Genomic DNA, 18,955 nt, shown 5'->3' with positions numbered 1-18,955 from the left:
AAATGAGCTACCTGACATTAAAGAGATGGCTTGAAACTGCATTAGGTTAAAACCCTAACCCACCCATATCTGCTGGATGGACACAATAAACATTACTAGATGTGACTAGTAATGCTCCTCATTAGGCTGGTCACGCCTCGCATTCAGCAGATGCACAGAAGTTCAGAATCTTTAAAGGCTATTTTTTAAAAAATGAACCAAGTGACAGGTTTCATAAAGATTGTTTGTCACATACACAGAATACAACTTGCAGTGAAATGTAAACCTGGTCAGTGTACAGTAATAGTTACAGGTTTTTTTTTTTATTTTTTATTTTTTTTTAGGACAAATAAAACATTTTACTTGAAATATTGCTCAATGAATCAAAAATCGGAAAAAGAACAATCAAGTAAAAGGATCTTCTCACTTCTGACATACATATATTTTTGCAACTGGCAGTGTCATTCTGATCATTAATATTCGTCAGAAAGAGACTTTCTGTAGCTCTGGACTAAAAGGTCTTGCAAAATTTTTGAGGTGAGCATGAATGCAATGTCCATTTTCAATAGCATATTTGTCTATGCTCATGTAACAGATATGTAACAGATACAACTTTTGATTTTAAAGATGTAACTTGAGATTTTAATGAAGATTAATAAATGATTTAGGCAGACTTTTCACTTTTGGTTGAGGGTTAGGACAAACTCATACTAAAATGTGTTTGAAGACTATGGATATACAATACTTGCACTGACTTGCAAAGACTCTAATTGCACACTTTAAAGTGTTATGCTGCGTTTTGTCTTAAAGATTATGGATATACATACAAGTTTTGACCCTGTTTATGTAAAGCATTCTTTACATAAAGAAAGCTTTCTCACAATACAGGCTGTTTGGTTGCTTCAATTTGACTTTAAATCTCAGGCAGCTGTCTTGTTTTATCACATTCTTTCTTTGAGTATTTAGCATGTATGACAGCACAGAATACATTACCTTCAATTAAAGTTGCTATGGAACAGGCAGCCTTGTCAAATATTATCTTCAGCTATGAATTCAGCTATGAAACAAAGTGATGGCAAGGTTGAGTGTTTATGAGCAAAGTACGTTATCTTTAGCATGGTTTAGTGTTATCTAAATAACCTAATGAACTTAAGATAAAAACATGTTATCAGGTAAAATATGCAAATTCATGTATATTTAAAGTGCAATGTGTGCAAAATAACAATATAAATAGCTATATGAAATATGTGGAATATGCACAGTTCGAGATTAGCCAGCTTTTAAACAAAGTGAATACAAACCATTATTCAAATTAAAGAATACATTTTGCATTATTATTTAAGCAAGTGCATTAAGTATTTGGAAGCTTATATTATAAAAGGTAAATAATACATATTTTGCGTAAGGTTGTGAGTACATTCTATTTAGTCTTGAAAAACAAGTAGATAGAATAGATAGAAAGAGAGAAGTTTATCATCATCATGTATGTATGTATGTATGTATGTGTGTATGTCTCAAGTGTTTTTGGACAGATACAGTTTTGGAACCACATGAGGGTGAGTAAATGATCTGCATCTACATTTTTACATGCAGGTCTGTGACTGTGCTGAAAAAAACAAAAAAACAAAGTAATCTGAAATTCGAGGTTGCCGGTCAGCACTTGTTAGATGATAATAAATTGATTGCCACAGTAAGATTTTCTTATATGTTTTTATGCATTGCTGGTATAATTTAGCATGTTTTGTTTTATCATGTTGTTTGCAGTTGCTAGCAAGTTGTTAAAAGTTGTTTTTGGTGTGTTGCTAGGTGTTATCATGGAATTGTTAGCTAATTGCTAACATGATTAAACGTGCTGCAGGTATTGTTAGCATTTAACTAATGTCACATTTAGCTTATGTTTGGTTGTGTTTCGTTTTCATTTATTTTGTTGTCATGGTTTTAGGTTGTCCAATTTTGGTTGCCATAGTTACACATTTTGTTTCCCTCGTCTATGATTATGTTCACCAGTGTCATGTTTGGTTCTCCATTTTCACTTTGTGTTTTGTATCCTCTTTTGCTTTGTTCTTTGTCCATTCTTGTCAATGTTACCTTGTTTCTTTGTGTTGTGTGTATCTAGCATTTTGAGTTATCTAAATAAAACAAAGACTGATGTAATTGGATGCCTCTTTTTCTTTGTATATAACCCTGTGTGGCAGATAGCATACTCTACCATATTTCCAAGCATTGTTAATTAAGTTAAATAAGTTTTAACATGTTTCCATTCTTAGCATGTTAGATAACATGATTTAGCATGTGCCTAGTCATTTTTACCATGCTATTAACATTTTAAAATGTTTCTAGGTATTGTTATTTGCCATTATTTGCAAAAATGACCAAAAATCTAACAAAACAAAACAAAACAAAACAAAAAACAAACATTGTTTTAGTAATACATACTGTATATATCCCACCCCCACTCCCTCCCTGCTGAATGCGAGCGAATTTAAAAGCGATGTGTGTATGTGTGTGTGTGTATATATATATATATATATATATATAGCTTTCATTGAGAAATCTATGTATCCCCATGCATGTAAGAAACTACTGGATGTGTCTATTAATTTGACAAACATATTAGCAACTTCCTAAAACATACAAACAAATTCCATCAAAATGTGTCAATATGTCCAAAACTAGGCAGCGGACTTGTCTCGCTGGCCTATAAGCAATGCTAGCAACATAATAACAATACCTAGCAACATTTTAAAATGTTAATATATGCCTTCTGCATATATAATATATGAATAATATGTAGGAAATGGATGAGACAGAGGGTGACAGGATTGAAAAGGACCATGATCCAAACTTTAATCACTCAAAGCACAACTGTGCTGCGTGTCGGAGCTCTGCCTACAACACTATCAGATTCAATAAGGTACAGATTTCTATACTGAGGGAATTTGTGAATTTGCAATAACAGGGAATTTGTAGCAATACAGTACAAATTATTGTTTGATCTCAAAAAAATAATTTTTGTGAGAAAATATGTTGGCCTATTTAAAAATATGTATTTATGAATGTAATGTCAGAATGTTATGTACTGTAAACATCATAATTAAGAATGTATTCAAATTATGTAAGGAATAATTGACAACGGCTGTTCAATTCCAAGATATATAATGCACACTATACAGTAGGTGGTAATGTGAGGTGGTTACATCTCGGGTGTGCATTACTTTTCTATTAATTCAACAGCCTGGAGTCAATTATTTGGTTACAATTTAATTTAAGGTGTCTATGTTACAGTGTAAATATACATTTGAGTAATATTAATTAACAACAAGTACTTAATATAGGTTTGGGGTTAGATGCATGCGATTATGCATAATGTACTGTTTGTCACAGTCACCAGTTCCAGCACTACGTTTCCCAGCATCCCTTCTGTCCTGCACCTGCATGTCATCATCACCCGCACCTGAAGTCACTCATCATCATTATCACTCCTCTGGACTCCCTTTATAAACAGTCACGTTACTCACTAGTGTTGTCGGTTATCTTACGTGTTAATGTTGTGTGTGTAAACCTCTGTTCCTGTATCTTCTATTGGATTGCCTAGAAAAGTTTGACTCTTTGATCTTTATTCCTCGTCATGTGTATTCCTACACAGCAACGATTGTAACAGAATAACCGACCGCCCTAATGGATGAATGGGCCAAATTCATCGATGTGAACACATCGGCTACGCAACGGACTTGCGGGCCGTCCGTTGCTCTCCGGCCCTCCACCCCTACTGCTCCAGCTAGCTCTGCCCTCCCTCAGGCTCTGCCGCCGCCCTCGGTCGCTCCAGCTACACCTCAGCCCTCAGGATCCCTGCATCCAACTCGGAAGGTCGTCGCTGTGGCTCCATCGCGGTCGCCTGGGTCTTCGGCATCGAACCACTCCATCTGCGCCGTGGGTTCCTCCTCCATCGCCGTGGCCGCCTTCGCTCGTCCCCAAGGTGGCGCTGAGATCTTCACCACCATGGCTCCTCCCTTCAGCGTCGCCGCTGATGTCCATCATCCTGGTTGGGGACTGGGCCTCCATCCGGCTCATCCTCCAGCTTCACCGCCCTCCTCCTGAACCCCCTCTGGCCCTCCCCTTTGGATATTCCTCTTCGGCGCGAGGACGCGCCTTGCCAGAGGGGGGAAGTACTGTCACAGTCACCAGTTCCAGCACTACGTTTCCCAGCATCCCTTCTGTCCTGCACCTGCACGTCATCATCACCCACACCTGAAGTCACTCATCATCATTATCACTCCTCTGGACTCCCTTTATAAACCGTCACATTACTTACTAGTGTTGTCGGTTATCTTACGTGTTAATGTTGTGTGTGTAATCCTGTATCTTCTATTGGATTGCCTAGTAAAGTTTGACTCTTTGATCTTTATTCCTCGTCATGTGTATTCCTACACAGCAACGATTGTAACACTGTTATTACTGCAGTAAGTACATGTGATAGATGTAACAAGGACACTGTAAAAATAAAGTGTTACCAATAATTCTGCTTATACTACGATTACCACATCTCAAGATATTGTTTAGATGATTTAAAACATTTGTCAGGTTTTTGAAAAATAGTTGCACACCTTAGAACATTTGTCCACCAATCAGAATCAATCATTCAACAGCCCCTTACTATAAACCCTCATTCACAATTCATAGGCCAGGCCTATGAAACATAATTCTAAACAATATGTAACAGCGTCCTTGCTTTCGCCTTGCCACCCTATCCAAGTCGGTTCTTGCCCTCAATGGAATCTCCCTGTTTTAGAGAAATTAGAAAAACATATAATCACTAAAATTTTACTCATTTATATTGCATTTGCAGGCCTCAAAAAATCACTTTGAAAAAAATAAATAAATTAAAAATATTCTCTAATATTTCCACATTTCCAATACTGTGAGACCCCTGATAATACTATATCGCAAAGTCTAGTACACAGTGTCAAACAATTTCATTTTTAAGAACATTTGTATCATGTATATCATCTTAATACACTGTAATCTACAACAATGTGCATTATGTCTTAGTCATAATGTAACGTCTTGTTTTAAGACTAGAGAAAAAATCATCTTTTGGCCACCACTATTTTCTGCCTTACTAACTCCATGTCTTTCCATTTCTGTTCATTACATGCTGACATAATGAGCCTGACCTTCTGTTCAAATGTCAAGCAAATATTAAAAATGAATTTGACAGTAGAATCTGGAGGAGGACTTTCATGTTTTAGTCTAATTTAAAAAAGAAAGAAAAACCTTTTAGAATATTAATCCAATGTAAAACAAGCCCTCTGATCCTCTGTGAGTCACAATGTGACAATAGACAGGACATACAACTTAGACAGACATTTGGAAATATTAATTAAACTTTGCCTATTTGAAAAACCCATATCACATTTAGTTTTATTCTTTTAATTTAATTTGCTTTACCAATGTATGATGAGAATATCTGGGAAAAAAATTAATTTATAGAGTAGGTTTTGGTTTGGTATTTTGGTCAGTTTGTATCCTGTTAGTCATTAGTCTTTGTGTATAAAGACCTCATTTTACCATTGTCTCTTGTCTAGCTTTGTTTGTTTGTAACCCGCTGTTGGTGAGTTGTCAAGTCTGTTCAGTTCAAGTTGTGTTCTAGTACTCAAGTTTATGTCATGCTTTAGTGTGTTTTGTTTTGTTTTGTATTCTGTTTCAATAAACTGCACTTGGGTTCTAAACTCTACTCACCATCAATGCATATCGTGACAGAAAGCTAGACCTAACAATGAACCCAGTAGTTTATCTTCCTCACTTCTGTCAAGGCAACCGGGCCATTGAGGATTTTGTGGAGGCCTTTTGTTGAAAGATGTCAATATCAAGTGGATTTTAATGATACAGCACTTATGGAAATTTGTTTTGATTTAATGGAAGATATATCTCATTTAATGCCACATCATACCCTTCAATGGACAGTGACTCAATCCATTGACTTTCATTTGATGTTGAGTGGCTCTGCTTTCACTGTGGGAATTGCGGATGAGGAAATATTAATCAAATATTTTATGTCACGACATGCCCACCTCACCAGAGCCTCGTCACATTATGGCCACGCTAATAATAATAAAAATAATAATAATAATAATAATAATAATTCCCATTCGTCAGCTCCAAACCCTGGGAAAAAAATGAAGATACATACCGAAGTAAAAGTATATACCGGGTATATAATGCACTTGCATGCCTCAAACTCCAGAAACTGGAGGAGAGCAAAAATGGTTCCAAACAAAGCCACAGCACTATATTGCCTCTCCAAGACCACCATAGCCGCCTGTTGTGCCCCAAAACTGTCATCAGAGGGTGAGGGCAGAGAAGGGAAACGGGGGATTGAACTATTAATCTTTATTAACAGCTCTTTCAGACTATTTCTGAGATATTACCTCCCTCAGATCTCAGTGCTTCCTCTTGCCAGCACACTGCCTCTGTCATCAGATGGGGGCACAGGCAGACACGCTGGTTTTTTGAACCTGTCTCCAGGAACTTGAGCCAGAGATGCCTCTCCAAGACCACCATAGCCGTCATGGAGCGGCCATTGGCAGTAGCTGTCTCAGGGCTCAACACTAAGGATTTTTTCTACAGGCCAAGTTGGGCCAGTGGTTCAAATTTTTGCTTGCCCTGCCAAAATTTTCACTGACCCCACCAAAAAATTAAATAAAAATATAATATAAAAAAAAAAAAAAAAAAATCATACAATAAAATTGACCTATAAAATAGGCCTAGTTAATGTTTTCATTGTTTTTGATAAATGTAACCATAATAAAAGGTTAATGACACCAAAAACTACTAGCCTAACTAATTTAAATGTTAAATATTGTTAGACAACGTTAAACATAAAACATTGAATATTGATACTTGAAGTAATTTAAAAAAAGAAAAAAAGAAAAGATACTTTAAATGCGAAACTAAAACCACCAGTAGGTGGCAGCAAGTCACTGTTAATGAGCGAGTCATTGAGATTCAACCGATTCATTCAAACGGCTGATTCATTCAGGAACAAAGCATTTGTTTGCCTTAATAAGTGAGTAATTGAATCATTCATTCAACTGATTCATTCAAAAAGCTGATTCATTCAGTAAGGAAACACTTTTTATGTTGCCCAGAGACACAATATAGTGCTGTGGCTTTGTTTGGAATCATTTTTGTTGGTAGAGCAAAAACAGGCAATATGGTGTCTGACATGTAAGTCTCTTATTACTAACTTCTTGTTTATTAAACTGTTGTATAAAATCAGTATCACATTTGTAATCATTCTGATATTTGGAGAAAAAAACGGCACTCTTCGTGTGATATTGGTTAACAATATTAAATGATATAAATATAAAAGACATACAGGGGCATTTTTTTCCATTTATCTCGAATTTTGGGTGGCATTCTAAATGCATTTTAATAGACTAGATCACGCAGTGAAAATCTGCACTCAAAATTCGCAGCGCACTCGTCTAACCTACTAGACTACATCATGTATTGTATGCGTGCACTCTATGGGTGTGATTTTGTTTCGGCTTTGTAAAGTGAGTGAAATACTCGATAATGTCTGATTGTTAAAACAACAATTACGAGATATAAATACAATGTAGCACTGGCCTCTGGGTATGAGCGTCTCTTCATATCCAAACTCGCACAGCCCTTACACATTTGTATAACTGGAATGCTGCCAAGGGAATACGTGAGCCAAATACGACTTCCCCCAGGACTTTGACACATTGGAGGACACCTTCCACCAGAAGGAAGGGAAGGCTCACGGGTGCTTGATGTGATGTAATACTATTGCCGTCAGCCAGTCAAGATTGGCATGTTCTACACATGCTTCAGACACTAGTCACTCCGGGATGCATTCCCATAGCGTCAACACCATGACGCAGCGTTGAGTTCCCTCAGAAAGAAAACTATTTTGTACTTTATAGCACAAGCACTAGCACTAGCACAAAGACTGTATCATTTTCCAGTCTTTGTGCTAGTTTGCACCATATATTTTAAACATTTCAATGTGAAATATTGCTTATTGCAGGCTATTTATTAATTTTTATTATGAATGTTATTATCAAATTCTTAACCAAACCTCAACAACACAAGGGCAAATCTCTATATGCAGTAGCTATGATACTACTCACCAGCCAGTGCAATGCATGTCAACAGTGAGGAAATCAAAAATCAGTAGCCAGCTAGCGAATTCAATAGCTATCGTTTAGGAGAAAAAAGAAAAAAAAAACTCTTATTGTAATTTCCTATTTCCTACAGGACAAAGAAAGGTTTCTAAGCAGTTTTTACCAAAACATTTTTTTGTATTTAGAATAGGTCCAGATAGATTCAATAGTGATAGTTCATTGAATACCAATTTTACTTTTGCCGTATACCATATTTTATTTTGATACATTTATACTTTTATGTATTTGTGCCCTTCTGTGACAAAATACAAGCAGGGGTGGAGATGTGGAGTTTTTTCAAAAGCCCTGAATCTTTCAAAGGGAAAGTTCACCCAAAAATGACAATTTTGTCATCATTTACTCACCCTCAAGTTGTTCCAAACCTGTATGAGTTTTTCTTTTCTTTCTTCTTCTGTTGAACACAAAATAAGATATTTTAAAGAATGTTTGTAACCAGACAGTTGATGATAGCCATTAACTTCTATAGCATTTTTTTCCCCCCACTAAGGAAGTCAATGGCTACATCAACTGTCTGGTTTACCAACATTCTTTAAAATATCTTATTTTGTGTTCAGCAAAAGAAAGAAACTCATACAGGTTTGGAACTTGAGGGTGAGTAAATGATGACAGAATTTTCATTTTTGGGTGAATTATCCCTTTAAGTTTCTTAATAGTCTCAATTTTTCTATCTATACTAAAATGTTTGTTATTTATAAATACCAGCTGCACTTTCTCTCTCTTTCTTCTCTCCAAAAACGAGTCCTACAAAACCACGCCTCCTCTCATTCAATCAGCATCATTTGTCTCATTCGGTCCAGTTAAAGTGATTTGTTATGGTGTTAAAGGCAGTCAGTGCAGAAACAAAAGTTAAAAATGCTTGCAAATAAAACTGCTGAATGTGCCTATGGTGACATATCCGCAAAATTATATTTTGTTGCTTTTTGCACATTTTGAGATACTTTCAAAGTGAAATGTCCAGTGAGTGCCGCTAAAAGTGTGTTCTGAAAATAATGTACCACCTACCCTGAACCATAGCACAAACCTAACCGATAGTGTTGACAAAAGCAAATGTGTTTGTTAACACACTTCATTGAATTTAGGTTGAAGATTTATCTGATTAAAAATGAAGTTTTCTATGGAGAAAATCAATGGAGGTTATAATTGCAAAAACAAACTGGTGACCACTATTGCTTTTTGAGATAAACTTCCACAGCAGTACTAAACATGGCATTGTCACTCATCAGTATGCCACAAGAGAGAGAAAGTATCTTGGATGGTAAGCTTTGCAGACATCCTTACATATACTTTACATGCTGATTTTACACCTTGCATGGCTAATTCAAACTCCCTCCAGATCAACAAAGTATTCTTGAGTTAAATAAGTGTTCTCAGACCACTTAGCCTTGTGTTCAGATTTATGAAGGTAATTTATTCTTTTAGCTGGATGAAGATTTGTAGAGTTCTTTTACTATTACATATTAGATGTAAAGCCTGAGGTTATGAATTTCATATAACCGTCTTTGCAGCAACATGTGGAGCACTTTTGAAATATACATACACATTCAATCACCCTTGTAATCACCACTAGGATTTATATTTCAATAGAATTAAACATTGGAATGAAAAATTAAATAATAAAGTGTTCTTAGTATCTTTTTTTCTTCCACAGATCTGTTGAATACAATGCTTTTCAGAATAGGAAATCAATAACGAAAATGTTGTTAAAATTCCTCGGTCCTTTCAGTCGAACAAGTCGATTGAATTTGCATGGTTTCTGTAGTGTTTGATAGAAGCGGCTATCTAAGGGGTCTGGAATGACAGCAGTGGAATGATGTGTTTATGATTAGCCTGCTGTTTGTGTATGGGAGGGGAAAATCATATACTTCGATGTCGATGATTCCTGATGTAAAAATCAAGATAACATACATATCAAATTGCACTTACAGATAGAGCCCTCCACCTCTAGATGTCATTCACAGACCATACTGTAGAGTCTACAACTGGATGGTCTGTTTCAATGACAGTTGACAATGCAGGCCCATTGTCAGGAAATGGTTTTGTTGTTTAGGGTGTCCATCCGTCCATTCATACATCCGTAGGGGCCCTCTAAAAAAAGGTCCCTCTAATTCAGTCAGGACCAAAGATAATTGACGATTAGCATACAGTTTTGGTTGACGGTATGGTTCTATTCTGGGCTAAAAAAACTCCCAGTCCATATGTTGGACCTTTTATTGAGAGTAGCCTACAATTACTTGTTGAGACGTGCCTTCACAAGCAACAGTAAGAGCTTTTGTCATGTTTGAGTCGAGGGTGGCGCGACATGCGAAAGGTGCGTTTGCAAAATATGCTGTATTTTTCCGCTAGGTGCCACTAGTGTCACAGAAACAACATACTTCACTTTTAAACGTATCAGTTTAGGACATGGATCTAAATCAGACACGACGAATGAGAAACACCATGAAGTATATTTAAATGTATGCCAGAAGTACTTTTAAAAATTAATAATTAAAAATAAGTATAATATAATTAGTAGCCTATTAGTAGCCTGTTATAAATAAAAAGTAAAATGTAATTATAATAAACATAAGCTAAAATAAATAAAAATATTAGTATTCTTAAAAAAAATAAGTTGAAATTATGCAAACTGATGACTTTAACAAACGCACAGTCTATTGATTAACATCTTCTGATAGTTACAGTAGGACTGCCTTATACAATTTATACATTTTCGTAAAAAATAAATTTCCCTATGGACAAAATGAAATACAATGAAAATTGTTTTAGTCATCATATTTTCCCCCCATTTGGTTTAGTCTAGTTAGTTTTGTATCAAATATAATGTGATTTTCGGTGATCGAGATCTGGCAGTAGCAGCTCAGTTTTCCTCTTGGGCGAGCGATCCGTTCACAGCTTATCCTGCCCATCAAATCTCCCATAGGCCAGCAAATCAATGAGAACGCGGGACAATGATGACATTCCATAACAAAAGAGTAAAGGCGCAAAACCTGCTGTAGATCAGCTTACTCGGAAGTCTCTGTAACTGGCAGATTAAAAGAAAATTACCGTCGTTTGGCAAATAAATAATTTTGTGAATAATTAGCTCAATTTACTCTTTATTAACTTTATAAGTATATGACTTTTAACATATAAACTAAATATACATATATGTAGTTTATATGTTAAAAGTCATATACTTACATATATATATATATATATATATATATACACACACACACACATTATATATATATATATAATCTGAATGAGCTCAATTTACTCTCTATTAACTTTATAAGATGAGATTTAAGTATATGACTTTTAACATATAAACTACATATACATATATCTTTTTCCCTACACCCAGTGTATATACACAAACAGTACTTTTACAGAACGAGTGTGAACAAGTCTTTATAAATGCTAAATTTGGTCTGATGCTTTGCCACAACTTCTGGAGTGGTTTTGAATGAGCAGAGTTCCCTGGAGTAATCACTTTTAGTTTCTCTTTCTAGTAATTAACTTTTCTCTCTCTCTGCAATAACATGCAGTTATCTTAAGGACTGTCATTCCATACAGGAATAAACTTAAACAACTGAATTTAGAATTATATTTTGTGATATACCTGTGGCCTATCTTTCCAAAACAAGCTTATTTCCACTCCATCTATCAGAGATTTATTGCTTTGTCGCAATCCATTATTTTTCCCTTCCAACTCTTAACACATACACCACTGTGGATGGTGTTCAAAGAGGGCAAAGATAGGACAGACTCCCCCTGGAATCCTTTCAAGTTTTGATTGGAAAGTTACCAGCCTTGGCATTTTATAAACAGCAAAATGGATCTCTCGGAAGGGGATGCCGAAAATGCTAAAGAGTAGAGAAATAGCACAGAGAGAGACAACAGGAGAGTGAGTTACCACTCAATGAACTGGCACTTACTGAATAGCTGCAACTGATGTGTTAAAACGATTGCCAAAAAAAAAAAAAAAAAAACCTGAGAGAACAAATGAGAAAGTGGATGGGAGATGGGGACTGACCTCAATTACAGTATGCAGATAGAAGAGTGTTCATCCAGGTATATGCCATCAGTCTTGGATGGCAACAGTGTAATTCACAGTGATACAAATTCTCTACCAAAGTGTGTCGAGAACACATTTGCGTATGAATTGGTTTGTTTGAATGTATGCTAACCCTTGGAAACTGACTGTGGGACACAGATTCATCATCATCATGCATCTGACAGCTGAAGGACTCACGATGGTTCCTTTCAAAGGAGACCTCCATTAAACTACTGGAGAGGATTATTAGCGATGAGGACGCTATGAATTATCCAAAAGGACAGGCCATCGATCCTGTGTCCATAGATATGCACCAAAAATCTTGTTTCAGGAGGGGCCAGAGACAGTGGCTCCCTCATTTGAGATCACTGCCAAGAGTAGGCCTCTTGTTGTGATGGCTTGTGGACCCCATAAATCCATGGTATCCGGTAATTTGTAACCCATTGACAAGGCTAAAAGATGCAATAAAATCAATCACAAATCACAGCCAATCAGAAGAGTGTGGCTGACATCTTGCTGCAAGCGCTGTCTCACACAACGAAATGGATGAACACATAAATCAAAAATACAAAATGTAACATTTATCAAAATTCAATCTTTGTCATGCAATACACTTGTTTTTTCACATAGAGTTTACAATTTAAATATTTAATATTTAAAATATCTCCTTTATTTTCAAAATCCTGTGTTGCTTTCATTATGGTTATCAAAATAAATGATATTTGAACTAAATTGAAACCCTTTTGGATTGAGCACATAGTGTGTATGTTCTGGTTTCCAGCCACTGGTACAAACCAAAGCCAAAACATGAAAAAGATACCTTATTGCACGTTGTGGCGCATCTGATTTTATTTATTTATTTATTTTATTTTTTTAACTGTGCTTGCAGATAATATAATATTAATGAAATAAACGGCCACTTAAGTGTACTTAAAAAAGTACACTTTCATTACTATAGCTGTGTCCCAATTCAGAAGCTGCATCCTTCAAAGGATGCGGACTGCAAAGGCCACGCCTTCAAAGGCTGTGATATTTGGACCAAGCTTTGTTAAATGGCCAATGATGGATTGTTCTTGTCACCTAGAAACTGTGATAGCTGCAGTTGACAAGCATCAGTAACATTTGTACTGGACTTTTTTGAAAGTTATATTCAACTGTCTGAAAACAAAACAGGGTTCACAACCTGTCTAAATATGTTCACCTTGGTCCATGTATGTACATAATAAAGACTATAAACTATATAAAATCGCATCTTAGTAAGATATGTCAACATTTGAACGATTATATATACACTGATCAGGCATAACATTATGACCACTGACAGGTGAAGTGAATAACACTGATTATCTCTTCATCACAGCACCTGTTAGTGGGTGGGATATATCAGGCAGCAAGTGAACATTTTGTCATCAAAGTTGATGTGTTAGAAGCTGGAAAAATGGGCAAGCATAAGGATTTGAGCGAGTTTTAAAAGGGCCAAATTGTAATGGCCCTTTGCCAAGGGCCAAATTGTGATGGAACTGGATCACGGAGCAATGGAAGAAGGTGGCCTGGTCTGATGAATCACGTTTTCTTTTACATCACGTGGGTGGCCGGATGTGTATGTGTCGCTTACCTGGGGAACAAATGGCACCAGAATGCACTATGGAAAGAAGGCAAGCCAGAGGAGGCAGTGTGATGCTTTCGGCAATGTTATGCTGGGAAAACTTGGGTCCTGCAGCAGGATAATGCGCCCTGCCACAAAGCATAAATGGTTCAGGAATGGTTTCAGGAGCACAGCAATGAGTTTGAGGTGTTGAGTTGGCCTCCAAATCCCCAGATCTCCAAATTCCCCAGATTAGGAAGGTGGTCATAATGTTATGCCTGATCAGTGTATGTATGTATGTGTGTATATATATATATATATATATATATATATATATATACACACACACACATACATAGCACACCTATACATTGCAAAAGAGGCTGGCTGTTCACAGAGCTCTGTGTCCAAGCACATTAATAGAGAGGCGAAGGGAAGGAAAAGATGTGGTAGAAAAAAGTGTACAAGCAATAGGGATAACCGCACCCTGGAGAGGATTGTGAAACAAAACCCATTCAAAAATGTGGGGGAGATTCACAAAGAGTGGACTGCAGCTGGAGTCAGTGCTTCAAGAACCACTACGCACAGACGTATGCAAGACATGGGTTTCAGCTGTCGCATTCCTTGTGTCAAGCCACTCTTGAACAACAGACAGTGTCAGAAGCGTCTCGCCTGGGCTAAAGACAAAAAGGACTGGACTGCTGCTGAGTGGTCCAAAGTTATGTTCTCTGATGAAAGTAAATTTTGCATTTCCTTTGGAAATCAGGGTCCCAGAGTCTGGAGGAAGAGAGGAGAGGCACACAATCCACGTTGCTTGAGGTCCAGTGTAAAGTTTCCACAGTCAGTGATGGTTTGGGGTGCCATGTCATCTGCTGGTGTTGGTCCACTGTGTTTTCTGAGGTCCAAGGTCAACGCAGCCGTATACCAGGAAGTTTTAGAGCACTTCATGCTTCCTGCTGCTGACCAACTTTATGGAGATGCAGATTTCATTTTCCAACAGGACTTGGCACCTGCACACAGTGCCAAAGCTACCAGTACCTGGTTTAAGGACCATGGTATCCCTGTTCTTAATTGGCCAGCAAACTCGCCTGACCTTAACCCCATAGAAAATCTATGGGGTATTGTGAAGAGGAAGATGCGATATGCCAGACTCAACAATGCAGAAGAGCTGAAGGCCACTATCAGAGCAACCTGGGCTCTTATAACACCTGAGCAGTGCCACAGACTGATCGAATCCATACCACGCCGCATTGCTGCAGTAATTCAGGCAAAAGGAGCCCTAACTAAGTATTGAGTGCTGTACATGCTCATACTTTTCATGTTCATACTTTTCAGTTGGCCAAGATTTTAAAAATCCTTTCTTAATATTGGTCTTAAGTAATATTCTAATTTTCTGAGATACTGAATTTGGGATTTTCCTTAGTTGTCAGTTACAATCATCAAAATTAAAAGAAATAAACATTTGAAATATATCAGTCTGTGTGTAATGAATAAATATATTATATAAGTTTCACTTCTTGAATGGAATTAGTGAAATAAATCAACTTTTGATGATATTCTAATTATATGACCAGCACCTGTAGTTAGCAGCATTAAAAATATATATTACATGCAGCAAAGAGCAAAGATCACTGTTAATATAATCACTGAAGCTGTCAATTACAATGCATTGCACACAAAGCTGCACTCTCGCGAAAACGTGGGAACAGGAGATAAACGCTTTGCTAGGAAAGGGGGGCCATAGAACGTGTTCCTCCCCCCAACAGAGAGTCGGGGTTTACAGCTGGTATTTTAACATTCCTAAGAATGATGGGGGGTTGCGTCCAATTCTAGATCTGCGCGCTGAGGCAAATTGTGACACAGATCCGAGGACTGGTTTGTCACGATAGATCTTTAGGACGCATACTTCCATATTCCATGCTTCCTCAACTCAGGAAGTTCCACAGCTTGTTTTTCTAGGCAAAGTGTACCAGTATCAGGTTCTTTCAGCCTAGTCTTGTCACCTTATATTTTTGGCTCAATGTGGAGCAGATGGCAATTCCGCATCGAGATGTCATCCTCGCCCACATGAAAGTATTGGGGGTTAAAGGCTGAACGCGAAGAAAAGTGTGCTTTCTCCATTACAGAGGACCACTTATGGTATGGTGTCGGATTCAATGACGATGAAAGCACGTCTGTATCCTGTTCGTATTGGTTTGATTCTCGTAGCCGTGAGCAAGAATAAACTAGGCCAGCTAGGCTCGCTGTTAAACAGTTTCAAGACCGTTAGGTCTGATTGCAGCTGCATCAAACGGGATAACTTTTGGCCTGTTGTACATGAGACCTTTGCAGTAGTGGCTCAAGACACAAGGTTTCCCAAAGGGGCAACCCGTTCCACATGATCAAGGTTAAGCACAGGTGCTTCATACTTTGGTTATGTGGAAGAAGCCTTCTTTCTTGTCCCAGGGTCCTGTGCTGTGCTTGTCATTGCGTAACGCTCACGATGGAAACATTATCTCATTATCTCTCCTAGCACTTACTGTCTGGTGATGATGGCTCAGGCTCTACATCCCTGGGCACCAGATTTAGGGAGCATACATCCTGTCGAGGCAGGGGCTGAGGCCCGAGGAATGGAGACTCCACCCCAAGGTGGTGGAGCTCTTATGGAGGTGCAGATGTGGCTGAGGCTGCATCTGTACACAGTTTCCCTGATTGTTCTACTTCCGGGAGTTCTGGAGAGCAGAGTTATGGAAGTGTAGGTTTGGCCTCAGAGGGGACCCAACTTGTTTGTTGAGACCACGCTCACTCCAGAGCTCCCTCCACAAGTAAACTGGTGGAAATCCTCAGCTGAATCCAGTTAACTGCCCGGTTGGTACAGTTCTGGATTTTCTGCAGGATCGATTCTCCGCAGGGTTATCCCCCTCCACTATAAAGGTTCACATGGCGGCCTAGCTGCTTACCACGCACCTTTGAGTGGTGTCTTTGGGGAGAAACCTGTTGGTGTTTCCTCCGTGGTGCATCAGATCAGGAGGAGTATGGTGACTTTGTAAGCCTTTTAATAGGGGTATCCTTACAACAGGTCTGTGATGCGGCAGGCTGGTCCTTTCTGTACATATTCGTCAGGTTTTACAACCTAGATTTGGTGGTTGCTTTGTCTTAGTTGTGCTCGCCAGATTTCACACAAGACAGGCACAGTTCAGTACGGCAGCGTGGGTATTAACGTTCCCACAGCGTCAATTCTCGACGCAGCGCGAGTTCCCTTGAAAGGGAACGTCTCGGTTATGACTGTAACCTTGGTTCCCTGAAAAGGGAACGAGACGCTGCGGTGCCCTGCCATACTTCTAGTGTGCCTGTGATCAACTTGCTTCGGCCTATCACATGGACTGTCAGATCGACATAGGGTTATTAACAGAACAGTTATTATAAGGGTAGGTTTATCAATTGTGGATGACCACAAACAAAGTGTTTGCCTAAAACACTTTCTTTGTGGTCATCTAGCTTGAAATGTTGACTAAAAACACAGAGGTTTTTCAGATTTTCCATTGCGGCATCCTCTCCATATTTATGATTCTATTATAATATAATATAATATTCTAGTCTCTAGATATGGGTCCCTCCAATTTTTTTTTTTTTTTTTCACTCATTTTATCTATTTTAAGTTTTATATATTAGACAAGTAATAGCACACATTTTCTCCTCAGCAAGCCAGGTCAGTCTGACTTTTGACTCCCTGCTTAAGATACAATTGAACTAATGGGAAGAAACACTGCAGAAAGCACACATGCAGAGAAATATCAAATAATACTGCGATCTGGCTTTAATGATTGATTAGAGAGCAGCTCAGTGCAGGTTTGGATCAGGGCCGCTGGGAAAGAGGCTAGGGGTGAGCTAATCTGGAATTGCTTATTGCATGACAGAGCCAACAAGGAAAACATAACGGGTTTGTGAGTAGTGTTAAGGCTCTCTGCAGAGCGCCGCTTTGTGCACTGGCCCGTATCTATATTAGACGAAATAAACACATCATCATTCTCTGGTCCAGAAACTCAGGAGGCAGGCTGTTGGATATCAAATCCACACCAGTTATCACTGTTATCTTCATCTTGTTTGACAGCTACACTCTTAAATCAAACATGCATTGCTTGTCATTTCACAGTGTTCATTGGAATACAAAAGTAGAGAAACAAAAAAATCTTTGGGTGAAATCTCAAGAAAATTGTCAAAAACAGCTCCAGGTGGCGTCACCCTAAAATTGAAGGAAAGAAATGAGAAATTATACATTGGATAGAAGTCTATTTTTAGGACCCTTGATATTTGCTTTGCTTTTCAATATTATTATTATGCCAATTAAGCACATTCCGTTCAGAATTCTCATTATTTTAATAGAAAGAAAAATTGCGGGCAGTGGTGCAGAATGTGTTTTATTATCCTGAGTATAATGTTCTATTTGGTGTTAAGATAACATAACCATCCTAATATTGCTAATTTTATAATATAATATAATATAATATAATATAATATAATATAATACAATAATAATATAATACAATAAAATTAGTTCTGTCAATCGATTAATAGTGATTAATCACAACCAAAATAAAAGTTTGTGCTTACATAATATATGTTTGTGTACTGTGTATATTTATTATGTATACATAAACACACACATGCATGCATATATAATAAACAAAAATATATTATATTTATATATAATGTAAATTATATTTAAATATAAATATATAAATATACATGTAAATATTTCTTAAATAAACACATGTTTGCGTGTGTATTTATGTATACATAATAAATATGCACAGTACACACACATATATTATGTAAACACAAACTTTTATTTTGGATGTGATTAATCCTGATTAATCGCTTGACAGCACTAAATATAATATAATATAATATAATATAATATAATATATTATATATAATTATATAATTAATATAATATAATATAATATATATATAATTATATAATATAATATAATATAATATAATTATATATAATAATTATATATAATAATATAATGTGGATTTTTGGCATGGTGAGATTCATCCCTTTACTATTACTCACAAATAATTGTCTTATAGCTTTCTGCTTTATGTGTACAGGGGTATAGACCTGAATGGCTTGAATTATGAGGGTGCAGGAAAACA

General features: G+C 37.1%; 1 protein-coding gene across 3 annotated transcripts in view; it reads right to left on the bottom strand.

Annotated features, from left to right (window-relative positions):
* The window catches only part of grid1b (glutamate receptor, ionotropic, delta 1b), a 451,695-nt gene that overhangs the window by 81,492 nt on the left and 351,248 nt on the right, over nt 1-18,955 (bottom strand). The window lies entirely within an intron of this gene.

Source organism: Ctenopharyngodon idella, chromosome 12, assembly GCF_019924925.1.
Source record: "Ctenopharyngodon idella isolate HZGC_01 chromosome 12, HZGC01, whole genome shotgun sequence".
Lineage (NCBI taxonomy): Eukaryota > Metazoa > Chordata > Actinopteri > Cypriniformes > Xenocyprididae > Ctenopharyngodon > Ctenopharyngodon idella.
This window is presented reverse-complemented; position numbering and strand designations above follow the sequence as displayed.